At 42.2% G+C, this 19,671-nt stretch overlaps 1 long non-coding RNA gene across 1 annotated transcript; it reads left to right on the forward strand.

The window, feature by feature from the left end:
• Positions 1-1,036: 1,036 nt before the first annotated feature.
• On the forward strand, positions 1,037-19,215 carry LOC144141926 (uncharacterized). Its single transcript, XR_013316752.1, has 4 exons — positions 1,037-1,065; positions 9,000-9,073; positions 11,529-11,588; positions 19,075-19,215. It is a non-coding gene; the product is annotated as an uncharacterized LOC144141926 (long non-coding RNA).
• Positions 19,216-19,671: the final 456 nt, after the last annotated feature.

A 19,671-nucleotide genomic window follows, 5' to 3' on the forward strand; every position in this document is an offset into this window, starting at 1 on the left:
GGACATGAGAAGGTCCTCGCCCGCGCATTTATTGCTCGGGTTTGCTATTTCGCCGGCCTCAAATTGCCTGCGCATGGTGGTCCATGTTCCACAGCATTATCACGTGTTAATTGGAGGGGCAATTTTAAAGAAAATGTGAAGTTATAGCAAGAACGCCCTTGGAGCAATAATGCAGAGAGGGTAGTGAGTGGGGTGGCATAAGATGTGATTCAGGCGCTGGACGATTGTGGAGCAAGGGCCGCCTTCTGAGCTGCTAGTATAGATTTGGTGGGAGGAAAACAAAAGTTTCTTTCTTATAAATATTTTGCTGCTCGAATCATGGTTGTTGAAAACTATTGTTTGTTTAAAGAAAGATAAAATCATTCCTGTGATTATATAGATTGAAATTTCCTCTTTGGGTAAACCAATATCAAAACTGCGTGTGATGTTTCAAATTGCTGTCCCCACTATGGTTTGTATGATATCAAGAATGTTAAACAACCGCAAAATAACCGGTACGTCAAAAATTCCCTTATTATTCCTCCAGACAAAAATCACAGCGAGCAATGCATAGTTTTTTTAAGTGATTAATTAGAATGCTGATGAGGGATGGAGAATGTTCTGTGATGTAGAAAAGCAATGCTGACATTTACATCCTCTAGTAAATATAAAAAAACTCGAAAACCAGTCAACTTTTTGGCATATATTAACATATTTTTGTTGAATATTCTTTTAAAATATAGGATTCTTCGGTTTATAAAATGCGTTTTGTAGACGCAGCCGGTGAGGATAACTTCACTACTCGGTTGAAAATTTTGATGGCGTATGGAAATATAGCCAAAATCATTTCTTTTCTTCCCATTAACAAAATAATTAAAAACTACTTATTGGTGTTCGTAGGTGCCGCCCTTGTGAAACCCGTGTTTTATTGTGGCTTTAGAAATCACTCCGTAAAGTAGACATATCGTTTCAATGAGACCAGTTCTTGAAACACTGCATGTGGCTGTTTGTCACGTCTTTTTTCTGCCCTAACGCATACATTTGTCACTTTATTTTCAGATGATTTAATTTCCAGCTCAACAAATGGTGAGCTTTCTCTGAGTACTTGCCTTCCTGGAGAGACCCACCAAAACAGTACACAACGTACTCAGCTATAGCTAACATAAAAAAACAGGATGGAATGCAGTAGGAAAAACAAAAAATATAAGGGGCTTTTATGTACGAAGCCAGGCAAAACAATATTTGTCGCAGAACGCCGATAGTTGATTTGTACCGAATAATGATACTCAGCATGCTAATAAAAATAAAACCTGTGTTGCGCCACAAAGACGATATTACCGATCATAAAGTAGGCAGGCCAAGTGGTAAATTTCATGCAATCTCTCTTTATTCACATGTGCTTTTGTACTAGACGATTTTCTGAAAATTTCGAAGTAATAAATGGTTAAAAATAACCGGTTTTCAGAATAAATGACAGAAACGTTTACAAAGAAAGCTGGCGAAACCAACAAATTTGTAATTATGATATCCCAGGCTGGGGAAAGAGGGAGGCACAGACGGCCTCAGAGCATTGAAAGGCTCCTGCAACGCCACACAAAGCAGGTGCGTGGGGTAGCGCCGTAATAGACGACTCGAAGTTGATGCACTGGTCAGCCGCGCCGCGGCTGCCAGTGCTGCCTGGGTGAGACACGCTACGCTCTTCGTGAACTACTGGCTCCGCTGGTTCGTGCCCCCCCCCCCCCCAAAATTCAACTGGCAGGAGGGGGGAAAACAATTCCGCTGAGGCGAGAGTCACGTGTGTGTATACCACAGTTGAGTCCGGCGTTATGGACTTGCTTTCCTGTAGCTTGCGCGTGCGCTTGGAACGTGGTTTGATGTGCGGAGGGGGGTGAGGCGCTGCTGTCCAGTTGGAAATGCCCACGTCGCTGACGTCGTCACCCGTAGCGCATGTGAGGAACTATGTCATAGCGCATTGCAACAGCAATAGAGACACACTGATGAAATTTAAGAGAGAATTAACCTCAGGTTGATCAGCACCTTTTTTTACAATGTAAAAAACTAAAATTGACCCGACTAAGTCTCAACGGTACAACAGAAAATGAAATCGGCTTCATTTCAGGTGACAACCCAGGTATTGTGCATAACATCGAGGTGCTAAGTTAGATACAAAGCAGTGATCACAGGAAGGTTAGATGCAAGCTAAGGTGATCTCTCAAAAGAGATAGGAGCTAAACTCGTGAATTCTAAGAAACCCCGAAGAAGTCAGTCAGCGTCACTTAGCGGGACTTTAAAATAACTCTTAAAAACAAAATACCGCTTCTAGACGATCAAAACAAGGTCAATGCAACAGGGTAATGACAACCTAAGATAGCAATAAGTGAATCAGCAGCAGCGGTGGGCGAAGCAATATGTTTAGAACAAGCTGAAAAACTAAGAAATGAACGAAAGTATTGTCGAATAGAAGAACTTGAAAGTGTCAAGTAGGGCATATCAGATTAAATTACCCGAGCTTTCGACAATAACTAATAGAAGTAGAACAAACGACGTTCGTGCATATAATATGGCAATGATCAAGCATGACAAAAACGTTTTCTTCAGCTTGCGAAGCGAAACGCTCGAAGTTTAATGTCATAACTAACTGGGACCGAGGGTTAGTGCACACCCCAACCACAAGACAGAAATCTGGATGACAAAAGGCATGGGTTGGGGAGCTTTCTCCAAACACTCCCAATTAGTGAAAAGTAGGCTACCTATGTCACGCAAATGAAAAATCTGCAATCAGTAAAAAGTGCAAGTAATGCGTTTTGGAGCTAAAATTTGGTGCTTTACTAAACAAATAGAAACAATTCATAGGTCGACCGAACGGGCCATGGAGGGAATAGTGTTAGGAGGACCACTCAGGTGCAAAAAACGAGAACACACTGCAGGTTCCCAGATGTTCTCGCGTCATTGGTTGTTAGATTGCGCCTATGAGAACGGCAGCGTTCGTGCTAAGCTGATCCAATCTGCAATGATATAACGCACTAGTGTAGAATATATGATAGCTCAAATACGCAAATATGGACTTGCACTAGCCATATAGTGATAACCACCAACAAGCGGTAGACAAATAGGACAACCGAGTGGATACCAAAAGAGAGGTTCTAGAATAAGAGGAAGACCATTAGACTGATGGAGGAAAGTTAATGAGAAAATTCGCGTTTAAGATGTGTACTCGAGCAGGAAAGACGGAAGCGGTTTAGAGTAAATACGAGAGGCATTCGTCCTGCAGCGCACCTGAGTAGGATAATGGTAATGATCATGATGAGAATAAAACGCCATGATGCCAGGAACGCCCCTTTAAGAGCAGAACTCAGGCTTTAACCATTCCGGCGGCCGATGCTGGCTTCATCAGAGGCAGAACAATGGCTATGTTGAGAAGGTACCACTGTGAAAGTAATAAATTGGTGTGATTGAACATTCGTTTTGTTATTTTATGCAACCTGGACAACTCCATATATCGTTACGCAAAAGCGACATTTTTTACCATAAAAGTGCGACAGTGCTTCTGGTATGTGCAGCCACGACGAGAGTGCGGACGCCATTAGTCAACACAGTTTAAGCACCGATTCAAACCATAAATAACGCGCTCTACTAAAGCAAGCAGCTATAACTCCACAAGATGTGCTCTCAGCTACGACAGGGAAAACGAAAGTGGATCAGCTTGGTGACCAGAAAGAGAGGGCAACGAAAAACTGACTGGGTAAACGCAGTGCTCATTAGGGCACTTACCAATCAATGGCAAGCCAGCAGCTTGATATCAGTCGAATGCCCACTGGAAAAAAGTATACGTTGTCTAAGAGAACGAGATCATTCAGGAAAACCGCCGCCAGTATGATCACATTGAATATGAAGTAATCGAAGGAAATATTCTGGATGACGATGACGGTGAGGCTCCTGGAGCTGTCACTGGTAAAATGTGTGTGCCAAACTAATTTAAACTTTCTCGGTTGACACAGTACTTGTAGGAACGACTCTATCACGTGTACCGATGGTAGCATGGCCCTTTATGAAGAGTTGACTGACCTGAGATAGACCCACAACATGGACGCACATTGTTTGCTAGCTTTGGCTCATACTACTTTCATCACATTAGGATTCCCGCCTGTCCAAATTCCGGTCAGGCGAGCGATAGTTGTAACCTGTGAGAACCGCGATGATAAAGCAAGCACGACCTCTACAGGCACATACATGGAAGATAAGTCGAGGTGCAGGATGGCTGCATTAGGTATTGTTATCCTTACAAAGTAAATAATTTCCGTTCTATTGACGTCGGCCTCCCTCCTTGTCGACCTGGACGTTCTTCCACAGGAGATTTTTGTTGAGTAAGTGTAGGGTCTCTTCAAGAATTGCATTGTGGGCTTTATTGTGTAAGGAAGCCTCTGGGCGCTTACGTGCATAGCGGTGCCAGTTTTACTACAGCTGGTTGCGCTTTTACGGCTGTTTGAAAAAACGCTCAGAGTTTTGCGTTCATCAAACGGGGCTGGGTTGTGATTTTAGTGTTTCAAACAGCGGGCGGTCTTGATTTCACTGAGGATCCACAAAATGTGTGGGCTTCATCAGACCTGGAAATTCTCAGGGATGTTTCCGTGTCCTTTAGATGCAACGCCTTGTAGACTATGCACCAAGCCCGGCACGATAGCTGATTTTTGGTTTCTCTATGCCGAACCTTCTGTTCTGAGTAGCTATCCCAACGTCCTGCGGAGTTCCCTGTTTCCACCAGGCAGCACATGCTCCAGATTGTGTTTTAATTGACGGCCTCAACCCTTTTACGCAGGGTGTCCCATCCAGTTGGTATTGTGGTGCCGTGGAATAGCACTGAATGAAGTGTGCCCACTACATTCAGGAGAAACAATGCCAGGAAAAAATTTTCGAAGAGGTGCTTCCGCACAATGGCAAATCGCGATCTTCTTCAGGAACGACGGAGACTACTCCGATGGTGTTGAGATCTAGATATTTTACTGCTTGTTCTTATGAATGCATAATCACGATGTTGAGAATGACTGGTTGTGTACCCGATTTGGGTAGTCAGAGGCTCTCGCGATCATATGCGGTTCAATTGCACCTACGGGACAAGCAGCATTCATGCTAAGCTTATTATATTTTAGACAGTTTGGCACAATGGCAATTCGAAAGCAATATCGAGCACGTTTGTAGGGGTAAACCAACACTACAAAAATAAAAACCTTGAAAAATAAGAAAACATGCACTACAAAGCTTCGAAATGCACGTACTGGTTTTTTCTTGTACATGAGCTCTTTGACTCATTCCAGAGATATGGTAGACATCTCACAGCAATAATTTAAGCTTCTGTTGTGACTACTGGTAAATAATATATACAAAAGAACATTGCGGCGATTGTCGAAAACGTTTTGTACTTGACAACTCTACACAAACATTGAATGAGTGATAGAGGTGCCAAAATATTGATTAAGGTGATTCTTACAAGAAGCAACAAAAAGAAGACGAGGCGATGTTCACCGTGCAAAAACGCCTTAGCACTGCATCGGTAATCGTTTTCTAGATAGGGTGACTGGATGGAATTTTTGATTTTATAGCCGTAAAGCTATATGTTAGAAAGGCGTCTTTTGTAGTTAACTAAGCAATGAGTAAAAGAGAGATCACTAAATAGAAGAAAGGCTTCGTTGCTAATAATCATCAGTTCGTGCACTCACATGCAGCGGTGTAGATTACTGTAATTCTAGAACAATGGGACCTTTGTCAAAACCTAACCGTGATTGTATAATGTTGTCAGCATTACTTTATTGCGTTGATAAAAAATATGCTTTGCTGTATATAGTTGTTTTTACGTTTTTTTTTGCACACACACAACAATGTTATTCAAATATACTGTTGACACATATTTGAAGTCTGAACCTTGCACTTTGATTTCAGCTTTGTACTTTGCTCTTTTTTAAGTATACTAATACCGAGCCGTAAGAATAATCGCCGTAAGAATACTTGCTGTAATTAATTCGCGACTACCTCAGGAGAAAAAAGAAAGCACGATGGAGCGCTTTTGCCACGGCCCACCGTTTTTGCGTCTGTTTCTTGTGCTGATCATGCGCTATATCTTTCGAGAAGTTTCCCTCACGTTCCTTATATCCTCAGAAATGTGTTGTATATGTAAGATAGCACTTCTTGTACTCGTCAAGCATATAACTTTTTTTTCGTTTACATTCTTTTGCTGAAGGAATTTGTTAACGAATGAGGAAAATAGATATATTTCTACACCTGCTACAAACAAATTTTGATTTATTTCCAACGGAATAACTTTCCCTCTAGAAAAAGCTTGTTATGGTAATATTGGTGTAAACTTTACCCTAATGTTGCACTTTTTATTCCAAGAATAAGTACTCGGGTTCACAATCAAATATTGCGAACATAAGGGCGTTCACTTTTGGGGAGAAAACGTTTCATTTTTTTTGCATCAACACACCCATTAAAAAGCTCCTATGCTAAAACATCTTGTGATGGTTTAACAGTTAAAATAATATTATAAAAAGCGTTCATACGAGGCCCAACGTAATAAAGTCGTTTTTCTTTGTTTATGAAGCCTAGTTCTCGAAGTTTGTAGCTGCATCGCTGATCATGTTTTAATAAATTATACAAGAACACACGATCAGTGCAAAGGCAATAAACGTCAGCATATTGCAATATAACACCATATGAGCAATAGTGCAGGCTCGCCTGGCAGTTGCAGCGCCTGGCGACGAGAATAGGTGCATTCAACGCTAATGAATCCAAAGCAAATAGCGTTAACTGCTCATATAATTATTCGTTTGTTTTACTATTGTTGCAGTTTCAGCGAGTCTCTTGCCCAAAACCGTTATAAGTAGGATATATAGGACAGCAGGAAGTACAGAAAGCGTTTGAAAACATTATTCGCAGTAAAGATAGAAAATATTCTAGTGAGGTGCTTAAACTGTGAAAAAAAAATATTTATTGACTTTGTTTCGGTTTGCCCAATAAAAACTTTACACAGAATTCTTTTGTTTCCAAAAAAAAGGAGCCAGGTGGATAACAAATGTCCTGAAAATTTTCTCGTACGCATTAGGCGAAAAAATGGAAGGGCCAATAATAGGAGAAGCCAACAAACCTTCGCGATGGGATACAAGTTTTCTGCCTGATTACAATAAAGACTATACGACGCCACTGGGCAATCATCATCTGCCAGTTAGGATAGAATTATTGTGCTCCATGAAAGTCGTTGCTGACGTTAGCATTGCACAGTCTTGGTGGTTGTACACTCAGCTGCGCAATATCGCTAAAATATAACGGTAATTTGTAGAGAGCATCGTAAGCTGTTCAATTACAGGTTACTTTTTTGTAGAAAAAGTGTTTTAAATTATTCTAGTGACAAATTATAAGGGTTGGTAGTCAGAAATTATGTTTAGGTTCGGTTTCTAAAGGCGTGCTTCGTCCAACAGAAAGGGCGAAGTGCAGCTAAGCGACCTAACAAAGACGTAATAATAAACACCGAGAACATTAGCCTGAATATTGAGGCAACTATCACTGTTGAGGAAAAAAGTCAAGGTAAACGTGTCGGCATCTGTTACTGGAGAATCTCAGTAACTTGCTTGGGGATATAGGTACTCGTTAAATACAGCCGCACGAAGCCCACTGCAGATGGGCTCCTGCGGGGCAACAGTTACCAATTACACAAGACATTCGCACAGTTTGGTTGTTCTGGTGTCATAATACTGCGGCTGCCATACTTAAGCGGAAATTATTTTATTTTATCACCGACCAGAATTTTATACCTGACAAGAAGGGCATTTCTATTTACTCCCAGACACAGTGCCTAGATACAGTGCCCTATACGGATTCGTAGGCTTTTAGTTGACACTCAATAACAGACTCAAAGACCGAAATTGACCTCAGCACTTACACAGCAGTAAATTTACGACTCATTATAGCGTTAAAATGTTTCCCTTGTTATTGTAAACTAAACGGGATGGCTACCGCGTAGCGAGAACGCATAGGTGGCACGTTTTACCAACTAGGCCTTGGATATCGCGGAAAGAGCAGGACTGTGCGAGGGCCGGACCTGACGGGCAACTTGGGAGATGTGCTGCCGTTCCCAAGTAAAGGGCTGCTTCCCAGAAACTGGCTGTGGTGTTTAAGAGCCCCGTCCGCGTTCTGGGACTCCGGTACTTCATAGTGTGCATAAACACTTTGCCGAATCATTTACAACATTTTCAGCAATTCCCGTACGTTAATGCTTTCTAGTAACCCAACCACATTGATTCATGTTTATGGTTTTTATCCTGGTAAGAATTCCACCGTGAGCAAACTAAGTACCCAGAAAAACACGGAGAAGAAATGTTCGCAATTTAAAGTTGGAATAGCTCTCAATTGAGAGAGAATAACAAACTGAAAACGAAATTTTGTTCTGGAATTTTTATCTTGCCAAATGAAACTACGAGTAACTCCAGTCGTGGAGGGTTCTGAAAGACAAACTTTTGTGATTGTGATTGTTTTTGTTTCTTTGTACTATATAATAAGTCCGGAGTAATATTTTATCTAATTTTAAAATAGAGATGCATCATTTGTATACTTTTTATTGATACAAAATTTCTAAATAGAAATATGGAAGGAGCGAAGTTCCTTGTTTCTTGTTCCAGTTCTCTGTAAAGGAACTCTGAATATTCGTTCCTGCCCTATTTTTTCCATGTGCTCCAGCGGTAAATTACTTTCTAGAGGAATATAGCAATTTTGATAATTGCTTTGTATTCCAAAAACCTTTGGTGCAAGAGACTACTGTTGAAGCTGCCACTTAAAATAGCATTATTACTTTACTGAATGATGTGTACACAGCGGAGATGCCAAGAAAAATGTTTCAATGCTATTTTGGGGGCCTAAAATATGCAAATAATTTAAAAGACTGTGTAACAACCTATATGATATGTTGTGACCCTTGTGATTGTATACAAACAGCCATTTGTGCTTCTTGTAACATGAATGTTGCCTTGTTCCAGAAACCTCATACGAGGATTATGAGCCATTCACCTGCCCATTTCTTCAAGCAGGAAAATCAAAGAACGGCTCAGATGTGAGTTTCTTAATTTGCAATGGTAAATTAAAAAATTATGATAAACGGAACTTCAAAAGAATAGAACACTTCCCAAAGAACTACACGAACTGTATTTTAGGCCAAATATCAGAACTTTAAATTGCATTGTGGGAAGTCCTGCATAAAAATTGCTAAGGCGTAGTTGAAGCAGTCTTATCATCAATTTTTGCGGTTCCATATTTTTTCCCTGTTAGGTTTTCAGGAATTATGCTGAGTTTCGTGTACTCATTATCTGTCCAACAACATTTGTTTCCAATAGCTAATAATTGCATAACACGTGTAATGAATTCACCGCGTCCGTTGAGTTTCGTACACAATGTTCGTGCTGCCACATCCGGCTCAATAATTTAGCATGGTGTCAACGGTAATCAACTTCCGCGTTTACCGTTCTACAGATTCGTTTCTATCGCTACTTTGAGAGAAAGCCGCATCAGTAGTGCATTTCTTTAAGAGAACTAGCTGGCTTCGGAGATTCATGGCACAGTGAAACAAGTAGATATTGCCCGTACGTTGCAGACACCTCAAAATAAATCAAATCGGGTTAATCAAACCTCGTCGAGGCTCTCGCAGTTCGGGGTAAACATATTCGCGTCTTATCCACTTTTGCATGCATAGTGATAATGGAGGAAAATATACATTTTTGTGACGTCCTCAACAGAAGGTGATGTTAAGTATAGAATGGAGTGCTGTTGAATGTAAGCACGAGCACTGCTGGCTGGTCCATGGTTTCGGCGAAAGTGGGATGTAGATGGTGGTACCATTTTTGCTGAGCGAATTCGGATGTGTGAAATTTTGTACGCGGCCGAGGACTTTGCTGTAGCGATATTTCTGAGGTTCAAATTTTGAGAATGTGCAAACTCGCAAAGTTTTATGCGCAAGCTGACTCAATCGCCTACCCTACTGGAGCTGGGGGCATTTAAATAATATCGCTCCGCTATGTCATCGTATTTCATTGCGTGGGCAAATCTCGCTATCTTCATTATGCAACGCGTACTCACTACCGTATAGGTGAGCTCAGAACGGCGGTTGGTAGCGGCCTCAGACTCACCGGGAAAAACTTGATTGAAGAACTACCGGACGGCGCGAATGTATTCGATCAAGTCCTGACGCCGGTTCTGTATGCGGGCTAATCAGTCATTGCGGGTACTGTACGTGTAGTAGGTAGGGAGGAACTTTGCGCAAACGGACACCTCTATGCTAGCCCACGACGCGAACGGAGCCTGGAGACTCCAGTAGCAGGCAGTAGAATCCTCCAAGAAAACCGACCGCACACAAGTCAAAGCTAACTTGTCCCAAGCACTCAATGCCATCTTGTAAACGGTGATTGGGCAGATGTCTGCCACAGATTTGGGGTCCTTGTAGATCGTAAACCGTGGCATTGCGAGGCTTCAGTTTACCAACAGAACGCGCTGTGGCGCGTAGCGGATCTTCGAGGACGCTGGTGTTGGTTGAACGTGCTCTACTCGCCCCCTCGACCGTATTCAGGGTAGCCACTTAGCAAAACAAATGGAGCCATGCTTACTCGTGAGAACTTAGCTTCTCATCAGTGTAACACGAAGAGGGTACGCCTCGCAACAGAACGGAACTCGTCCGTCAAAACGAAACCGTTAGCGTTACATGAATCGAGTGGCGCCTGTTCCGAATAAAGGCCCAAGCCTTTCCCCAGTCCAGATACTGCCTTGTGTTGCCGAGCGATGTAACGACGTTAAAGGCTTATGCACGGTACGCGATCAATAGGAAAGTAGGGGATAGCACTTTTCCTAATTAGCTAGACCAGAAGCATCAGTTCCATTCAGTATAGGCGCGTTGCGTACGCAGAAGTAGTATGAAAGAATACAATAGTTGTTTGCTCCCTCTCATGTATGCAGGTTCTCAATGAGCTTCTCTGTGGTTGAATAATAAAGTAAAACTACGAATTGGAAATAAAGGTTGGGAAAGCGAAAAGTAGAGAAAAACAAATATTGCTTGAAGTAAAGTCACCAAACGTAAAAATAAAACACTGATGAACCGATCCTGAAAACGTCAGTTAATTATCGCGTGCCTGATTATCTAGCAGAATAGGCTGCTGTAGCCCATGGTTTGGAAGTTACCCAGTTTCCTCTTGTAAAACTTTATCTTACACCCTATAAAAGCACTAATATTTGTAGATTGGCCGACATAAAGAAAAGGTTTGGTATTTTTGACAATTTTACCAGAAACCAAATGTAAAAGGTGCCTGTAATCTCCCACAAAAGCGCGGCAACAAAAATCTATTTACAAACAAATTTTCGATGCCAAAATTTCCCTTAGAGTGAAAATGGGTAAATTAATCATACGATAGTCCAAAGCGTTTATGCTGATTTTGTAAGAAATTTCTTGGTTGTTTTGGTTGTCTAAATACCCCAATGAAATCATCAGCTCTGTATTTGTCATTAAGACCCTGAATTACTTTCAGGTTGCGTTTGGGTGCCATGATTGGTGCAACCGCACATGACCAGATGGCATTCCATGCGTCGTAAGTATCCAATTCGTATAGCTATACTGTATTAGTAAGCATTGGGATATGCCGCTTATTGTTTTTGGGTTTTGAGAACAAGTCGCCGTGTTTGTCAGAATATTCGGCCCCAGCAAGTGACAGAATGGCTTGTCAATCCCACCATGTCACATTTCCGTAATACTCTTCCCTGAAATTTGGGCACATTTGGAGTGACTGAACTATTACATACTTTGAGATTATTCGGTTCGGTGGTTGACATTGATAGCCTGACGAATAAATGAGTAACCTAAGTTATCACGAGAGCATTAGTAGTCTGAATGGGAATTTACAAAACAAATGAAGAGCAATTTAACAGCCTAAGTAAAACTGAAAGGATTATTCTGAACGTATTCTTGTTTAAAAAATTCGAAATAATATATCTTATATTATCCCTACGAAAACAGACTTGTAAAAACTAATATCAAATTCGCCAAATGATCTCCGTCTTTTTTAATCGAGTGATTCTCTTAGCAAGTCTGGTGGTCTAAATAGGGTAATTATAAAAACGAAACGTAGATATAAACTTCTATTTAGGTATCCCCAAAAAAGCTCTCCTAAATATAAAAGCCAGCCAGATTCCAAACAAAAACATCTCAGATAACACTTCACTGATACATTTTAAATTGGGCTGGTCACAAGCGTCAGACATGAAATACCGACACATCATACGTCTTCCTCGTTCATCCACCGCCTATTTTAGCAATACAAATTTGCCCAGCACCAAGTCTGCCATAGAATGAAACTAAACACATCTTCATCATTCCTAAGCACCTGGGGTTTTTTCGCCATTGCTGCGTTGAAATGTCCAGCACCACAGATGACACTCAGATGACCTGGGTCCAGATACGATTACTTTTGAAATGCTTACAATCTGCATCGTCATTAGATGACAGCTTAGAAGCCCAACATCAAGTTTTGATATAAGTAAAATATCATATATTATGCGAAGTAAATAATTATAATAAGTATGAGTCGAATGAGATGGCACTTACAGATTTTTGTTGAATTTAAGCTATTGAAGGACAGTATCGTATGGTAGAAAACTTCATCCTTGTGTAAAATGATGTGTGTGGAGGAATTTATACGCGAAAAAGTACTTGCTTAGATCGTTTTCATTGAGCTGTATCGAAAGTAAGAGTTTAAAAAAGTGCGGACCCGCTCAGTAAACTCAGCCGGCTCAATAAAACTGGCTTCAATTTCATCAAAAACTTTTGTATCGCCAATCGATATTCTAAGAAGCAATACCAATTTGTTGTATAAGACTGCAACATAAAACATAGAAGGAGGTAAGGAAAACTCAATTGGAAAACTTTTATTAGGGACTGGCGTCGTATACTAGACGTTCTATCTGGAAATGCGGAAACAGATAACCCAATACTAACTACACCATTCCTAAGCAACTGCATTGAAAAGAACCTCTAAAGCATCTTGAAAAAGAAAAAGCCAAAAGGAATTTTTCTACCAAAGCGAATTTACAAATGTACAGTGAAGAGCTTGGCAAAACAAAAAGCAACGACCAGATAATTGTCAAAAACAAAAAGCCTACATATATGAGGTAAAAACAAAAAATGGAGAAAAAAATCCTACACTAAAAACACCAAATTTGCAGCCGTGAATTAATTTAGTGCGGAAGTTTTAAATACGGTTCAGAGGTACCAACGTACGAAAGGAAGCTTAATGGCGACTTTGAGATAATGAGTGGTAATTTTTTTCAAGTCTGTAATTGCTGATGTTCGTGAGTAGGTCTTCAGAGTGAATCCGACAGCCTAATTTTGGAGTGCTTCAAGTTTATTCATTAAATACGACTAGTGGAGCCTCAAGAATAGTTCGGGCTATTCTGTCCTTGATCGAACAAGTGTTTGGTAGCTCAGAAGCTTTGCGGATGTTTTAGTTAGGCACAAATTGCGCCTAATGAATCCGAGTGATTATAGTGTCCATAAAATAGTGACGTTATGTGAACCCCAGAATTTTACAGCGGTTACAGTTTGCACAAGCTTTCTATCAAGGACATTGGGACGGGGTTAGATGTGCAGGTTTTGGTAAATGTAATGGAGTGAGTTTCGGGTGCAAATACTTCGATCCACCATTCCCTACACCATTTCGTCCGTTAAGGCCTGCTTGCAAGGATAACGAATCTTGGGGGTTTATTATTTGCGTATAAATGATGCTCTCATGCACAACCAATAGAATAGTATAACACATGTTGCTGTTAATGTCATTGACATTTACTAAAAATAAGATGGGCCCGAAGACAGAGCCCTGTGGGACATCGGAAGTTTCTCGGCCAGAAGCGCAGGAATAGAAATAATAGTTACTGACTGATGCTATTAGATTAGAAAATTATTATACACCTGTGAACCTGAGGTTCGAATTACCAGCGGTACGTTTTTCTATCAGGCGGATGTTACAGACTGTGTCGAAGGCCTTTGCGAAATCTATAATTCTAGCACTTATTTGTGAGGACGAACGTACTGTTACAACGAAGTTCAAATGTTTTTGGGGTGTGAGGTGAGCTGAACTTTTATTTACAAAGCCTGGGTGAGGACTGTCGCTAAGCGTGGTGTTCGAGCCCTGTATACACATGAAGCCCCTCAATCGTCTACATGTCACCCCGGTGTTCCCGGCGGCGATATTTGCCTGTGATATAGTCAATGCCATCTACTGAGCACGACATTCAATCAGTTCTGTAACATTACATTTCACCCTCTGCAGACGGAACCTGCCGGGTGTATCCCTCAGCAGCACGAGGGTGCAAGTCTTTAACCAGGAGACATGCATAGGTTGGATCTTGCTTGACTAGCGACCATGTATTGCAAGGCGCGAGATAATGTAAGTCGTGTCGCTTACACGGTCGATGATAAAAATAGGCCAGCGTAACACGACAAAATCTTGCTACACAACCCGCGTTTCCTTTCCATAACCCCATCAAACCACCTCGACAGAATGGTAAGCTGCAGTTTCGAGCACCGTATCTCTGTTTAGACCGTGATTGTGCTTTATGATTGCGGAAGCGAGATATTTGGTGGTATTTTTAGGCCACCCAGAAAGTCTAGGCAACTGACTCCTCTTCGTGCATCGCGAAGGGCTGGATAAAGTCCAGATGAATGCAAGGAGTGCGTGCTTAGGCCAGGTAGAAGGGACGTTAGCCGGCTGTTTCGTACTTGGCCGTGTTGTCCGCGTGAATTCTGAAAGGTTTCATTTGAGGTTCTATGATGTGATCCGACGTACATTGAAATCATGTTGAAGAGTGCGCACTTCGTACGCACAACGAGTCAGTGGGTCTGCGGATGGTATGGTGTAGCATGCCGAGTCTGTGAGGTGCAAAGGTGAAGAAGCTCTCCTACGGCATCCGCAATAAATTGTCAGCTACGATCGCTAATATGCACGCTTGGAGCGCCATTCCTCAGAATCATCAAACTCATGTAGCAAGCAGGAATAAATAAACCAGCATCAAATTCAGGGAGCTGAAAGAAAGAACGCGAGGCTGCTGAAGCCGTTGGTAAAGCCGCATTTTCTGCGTGATACGCCAAGTGATCGACGCTGACGATAGCTCAGCGGTTTCCAGATGACGTTCATGGAAGTGAACCAACGAAATCAATCCCCACTTTTTCAATGGAGCAGCTGGTAGTTTCACATGATGGAGGAGGCCGGGCGGCGTCGTGTAAGACAGTCATAGCGCTGACACTCTGAACAACTGGCGACATATTTTTCAGTCGTGTGCCGTACTTTGGGCTAGTAAAGGCTTCCTTGTGCATGGTGTAATGTGCAATCCGAAAGGAGTTGCTTAGACATAACGTAATCATGCATAGCAAGAAGAGCGCTAAGGGGTAGTCACTCGGGAAAAACCAGCATGAACAGCGTGTCAGTTGCACTGTAGTTAGCTTTGTTGAGCAGGCCATTCCGAAGAGAAAAGCAGTTGGTAGAGGTGCAATCATGAACAGCGGCAGAAAGAGATTCTAGCTTGGGGTACCCTTGTGGTTCTCGCCGGCAGCGTTCAATGTCAGCAAATGTTTCAGCGACTGCTGCAAGATAAACGTTGAGATTGTCGGCGTCACAAACGGTAGTTGAAACTGGGAGCCGGAAAAGGCAGACAGCGTGAGGGTGTCGGCGGTCTCTTTTGCAAGACACAGCGAAATCGCATTATTGAAGTCTGAGGGCTGAGCCGGCGATCCACAAGGTTGATCATAGAGCCCAAGGACCCAACATTATTAGTGGTGGTCTGTAGAACTTGTAAAAATCTGTACATAGATGTAGGTTCAGAACCTATGCATAGCAAAGATGAAAGCCAAACATTCTTGCACCGATGCGGGATAGTTTCTGTGATATTTTCTGAGCGTGCGGCTGGCATAAGAAATTACGTCCAGCGGGCTCTAATGTCTCTGTACAAGGGCTGCTCCGATTTCGATGTCGCTCAGTTTCGAGTGCAATTCTGTAGAAGCAGCTGGGTCGAAATGGCGACGTATTGGCTCTGACTTGAGAAGAAAGTTTAGTTTGGGAAAAGGAGGCTTCGCCCTCAGGTGTCCAGTAGAAAAGTACATTTTATCGTAACGGAGAAGGCAGTGAAGAAGGGAGCTCAACAAAGTTTGGCCCAAAACGACGAACGCAGGAGCACAGCCACAGGAAACTTCGTACGTCACGCTCACACTGCGGCTGCTTAAGCTAAATCACGGCATAATCTTTTATAGATGAGAGACATCTTGAAGGTAGCGCACCTAAACACGGTCACTAGCGAAAGAAACGACAAACCACAGCGCTGACTCGCAACAGATTTTTATTAGAACAGACACACAGTTAAATAGTTCAACCTAAACCCATGTGATCACACAACATGCCTACGTCACATTCAGCGTATCATTTCCAAATCATGAAGGCACGTGTTATATTTTTGCTCCAGTGCGATTTAAAAATTCAAACTCACCCTTATGTAAATGAATGGACGGCACACTAAAGCACCACACCCCCTTCTTTTGACGGCACACTAAAGCACCACACCCCCTTCTTTTATATTATATGCCTTAATATTCTCACGTGCCAATTTGTGCCTGTGCACAGATAACATTACCGTTTCCTGCAACGCAGGCTCGCATTTGCACTGGAATGCGTGCAGAGCCACGTGCGAGTAGGCGTCCCCTCCTAAAGTCATTTTATGCTCCAGCAACCTGACATTTGTACATCGACTTGTCTGACCAATATACACATAACCACAAGGAAATGGTATGAGGTAAACAACATACATTTTGCAAGGAACAAAACGATATACATGCTTTACCCCGCCACCCTTTCCGGGGCCACGCGACATGCCTTTAAGCTTTCTGTCAACAGATCCACAGATCCACAAATTCTAGGGGGTAATGCCTTCCCAAAAGAGTTCATATTCACTATAGAGAGAGTTCAGCTCAAAACTCCACCTTGAGGCACCCTGTTTTCTTGCAGGAGAACCCTTGTGAGTTCACTACCGACTCTCACGCGAAAGGTTCTCTGCGACAAGTCCGTAACAAGGGTGTTCAACATGTTCCCCGACACACCGAGTGACTTCGGATCACTGAGAAAGCCATGACGCCAAAGGTGTCCTAGGCCTTCTCGATGTCGAAAAACACCCTAAGATTTTGTACATACGCGTGGTGGAGGAAAAACATAGATTGATCAATTCACGTTAACGTGGAAGAAACTACTACACTTTATCTAGCACATATCTAACAAGTTTGGGGGCGCCACAAAGGACGTTGCACGGACACAAGTGCAGGCAGTGTTGGTATCGAAGGCATGTTACGATACCATTCACTACCACCTCACTAAACTGCAGATGAGCAAATTGAAAAGTTTGTACCTGCAGGCCCTGAGGGTAATAACCGGGCTAGCCCACCAAGAGAAAATATAAGAACTATACCTGTACAGCCACCTTGAACCGCTCCATAAAATTGTAACTCACCAGACACAAACTGATCACGACAGGCGCCTACCCGCACGAAAAGGTCACTGTCTGTAGGAACTCGACGACCACTCCTCCAAATCTAGAGCGTTAGACCTAACCATACATCCACGGCAAGATGTACTGGTTAGTTCGAAGCCTCTCGACGAACTCGAAGCCTCTAGCAACGAAGACCCACAAGACTAGCTGCAACCATCAACAAAAGACACAAGCGACTTTGACGTCTGATGTGCAATCAACAGGCGCAACGATTTGCACAGATGGGTCTATAGACGAAACTCGCCTCCCCATAGCACTTGCTGAAATCGACCTAAGAAAAACAAGGATGCAGTGTTTCTCAAATATAGAACGCATTTCTCCTACTGAACTCCAACTGCAAGCCATCCTGCTAGGTGCCCACATGATCCCCGACATTGCAGCTCAAAATACAACTCCAGATATATTTTTCACGGATAGCCTCGAAGCCATCAAAGCATTACACACCCCAACAAGACGACACACTATGCCTCATCGTATAAAATGTTTCTGTGGAACCTTCCAGCATGAGCATAACATCGACATACGAGTACATTGGATACCTGGCCACACAGGTAACCCCACTAATGAGGAGTACCATAGGCTCGCGAGGGAAGCAATTCTCAAACACCCCCGGGGAGTCTGCACCGCCTTTTCTTCAAGATAACCCTTCCCCCGAGGAAGGCAGGAAGACACTTTGACAAGTAAGTAAGAAACAACTCAGAGCAACGATTCCCGAACTACAGCACCGGATACCAGGCAACATCCCACGAGTTGCATAAGTTATTCTTGCAAAAGACCGCACGGGTTACGCCCTTACGGATGACATCCTAGTTCGCTGGGAACACTGTCGCCAACACAAGAACGGACAAGTTCCACCATGCCGGCTTCTGTGCTCCCTGTGCCACCAAGAGAGACCGACCATCAGCCGCTTGCTGTGGTCATGTGGGGTCCTGGAAAGAATCCCAGCAAGGTACAAGCCCCCTGACGTTACATCTCTGCAGGATTGGCTTTACCCAAAGAATAACGCTAACGATGTGCAGCTTCGACTGTGGGCCATTCTGAAGTAGACTTACCAGGTAATTAAAACTTAAACTTTATCGACCTTAAACCCCTTCCCCTATTTCGCCCTACAGGCCTGGGTGCCATCCTTTCTATATTAACTTTATTTATTCACTCATTCATTTATTACTAGGTCACCTGCATGAGACTATTTCTTTTTTTAATTTTGAAGAAACACGTATTACAAGCTTTGCGTTATAAGCCTTAGGATATATTCTTCGAAAAAATACACAGTAATGTTTAAAGAACTATTATAATCTAATATTATTTATAATCATTTTAATATATTTATATTACCAAAATGCTACACCACTACTTAACAATTTGGTTTCTTTGCTAGAATATTTCATTGGATTTTGCTTGATTGCTGCTCTTTATTCGAAATAACAGTGGGTCTAAAACGTGATATTAACTAACATAAATTTCAATTTTTGTATCCTTTTCTGAATGTGACCAAAGAAGCAGCCGAAAATTGGAATTCTTCCTTGACAGTATCGTGTGGAGTAGGGCATTGTCGTAATGGTACCTGCGAGGCCGACTTCAAAATTAGGCAATGCTGGAAGGGAATTTAATTCGTATATTAAAAACTTGCATATTGAATGGCTTCCGTCTATTTTTTTCTGTTGGGCGAATCCTTATCAATGCATGATTAATGTGTTGAAATCTGTGTTCTGCGCTTTTTCCGCATACGTGCACAATATTCATAAGCCGCATTGCATATGAAGGGTAGTAATCAGTAGCCACAAACATTTCATTCATGTATACATTTTCGGAAGAAGCCCCAGAAAGGGTACAGAAGGTACTCTTTTCTGTACTTATATGTATTCAGGGATTTGAATCTCTAGCTGCTCAAGCGTATATAAAAATTGCCTTATTATACAATTTTTGACGGGTTACACGCAAATTGTAATTTCATGAGATGTTACAACATTATAAGTGTTCCGCTTGGAAGACTGATGTTATAGAAACAGTCATAGACAACTTTTAGGAATACTGGAAGTGAACTTAGCACTTCTTTCAATAGATATTACAAATACTGAAGTACTGCAAAAGGTG

This window comes from Haemaphysalis longicornis, unplaced genomic scaffold (assembly GCF_048455015.1).
Source record: "Haemaphysalis longicornis isolate Haplotype H1 unplaced genomic scaffold, Haemaphysalis longicornis Haplotype H1 scaffold_6, whole genome shotgun sequence".
NCBI lineage: Eukaryota > Metazoa > Arthropoda > Arachnida > Ixodida > Ixodidae > Haemaphysalis > Haemaphysalis longicornis.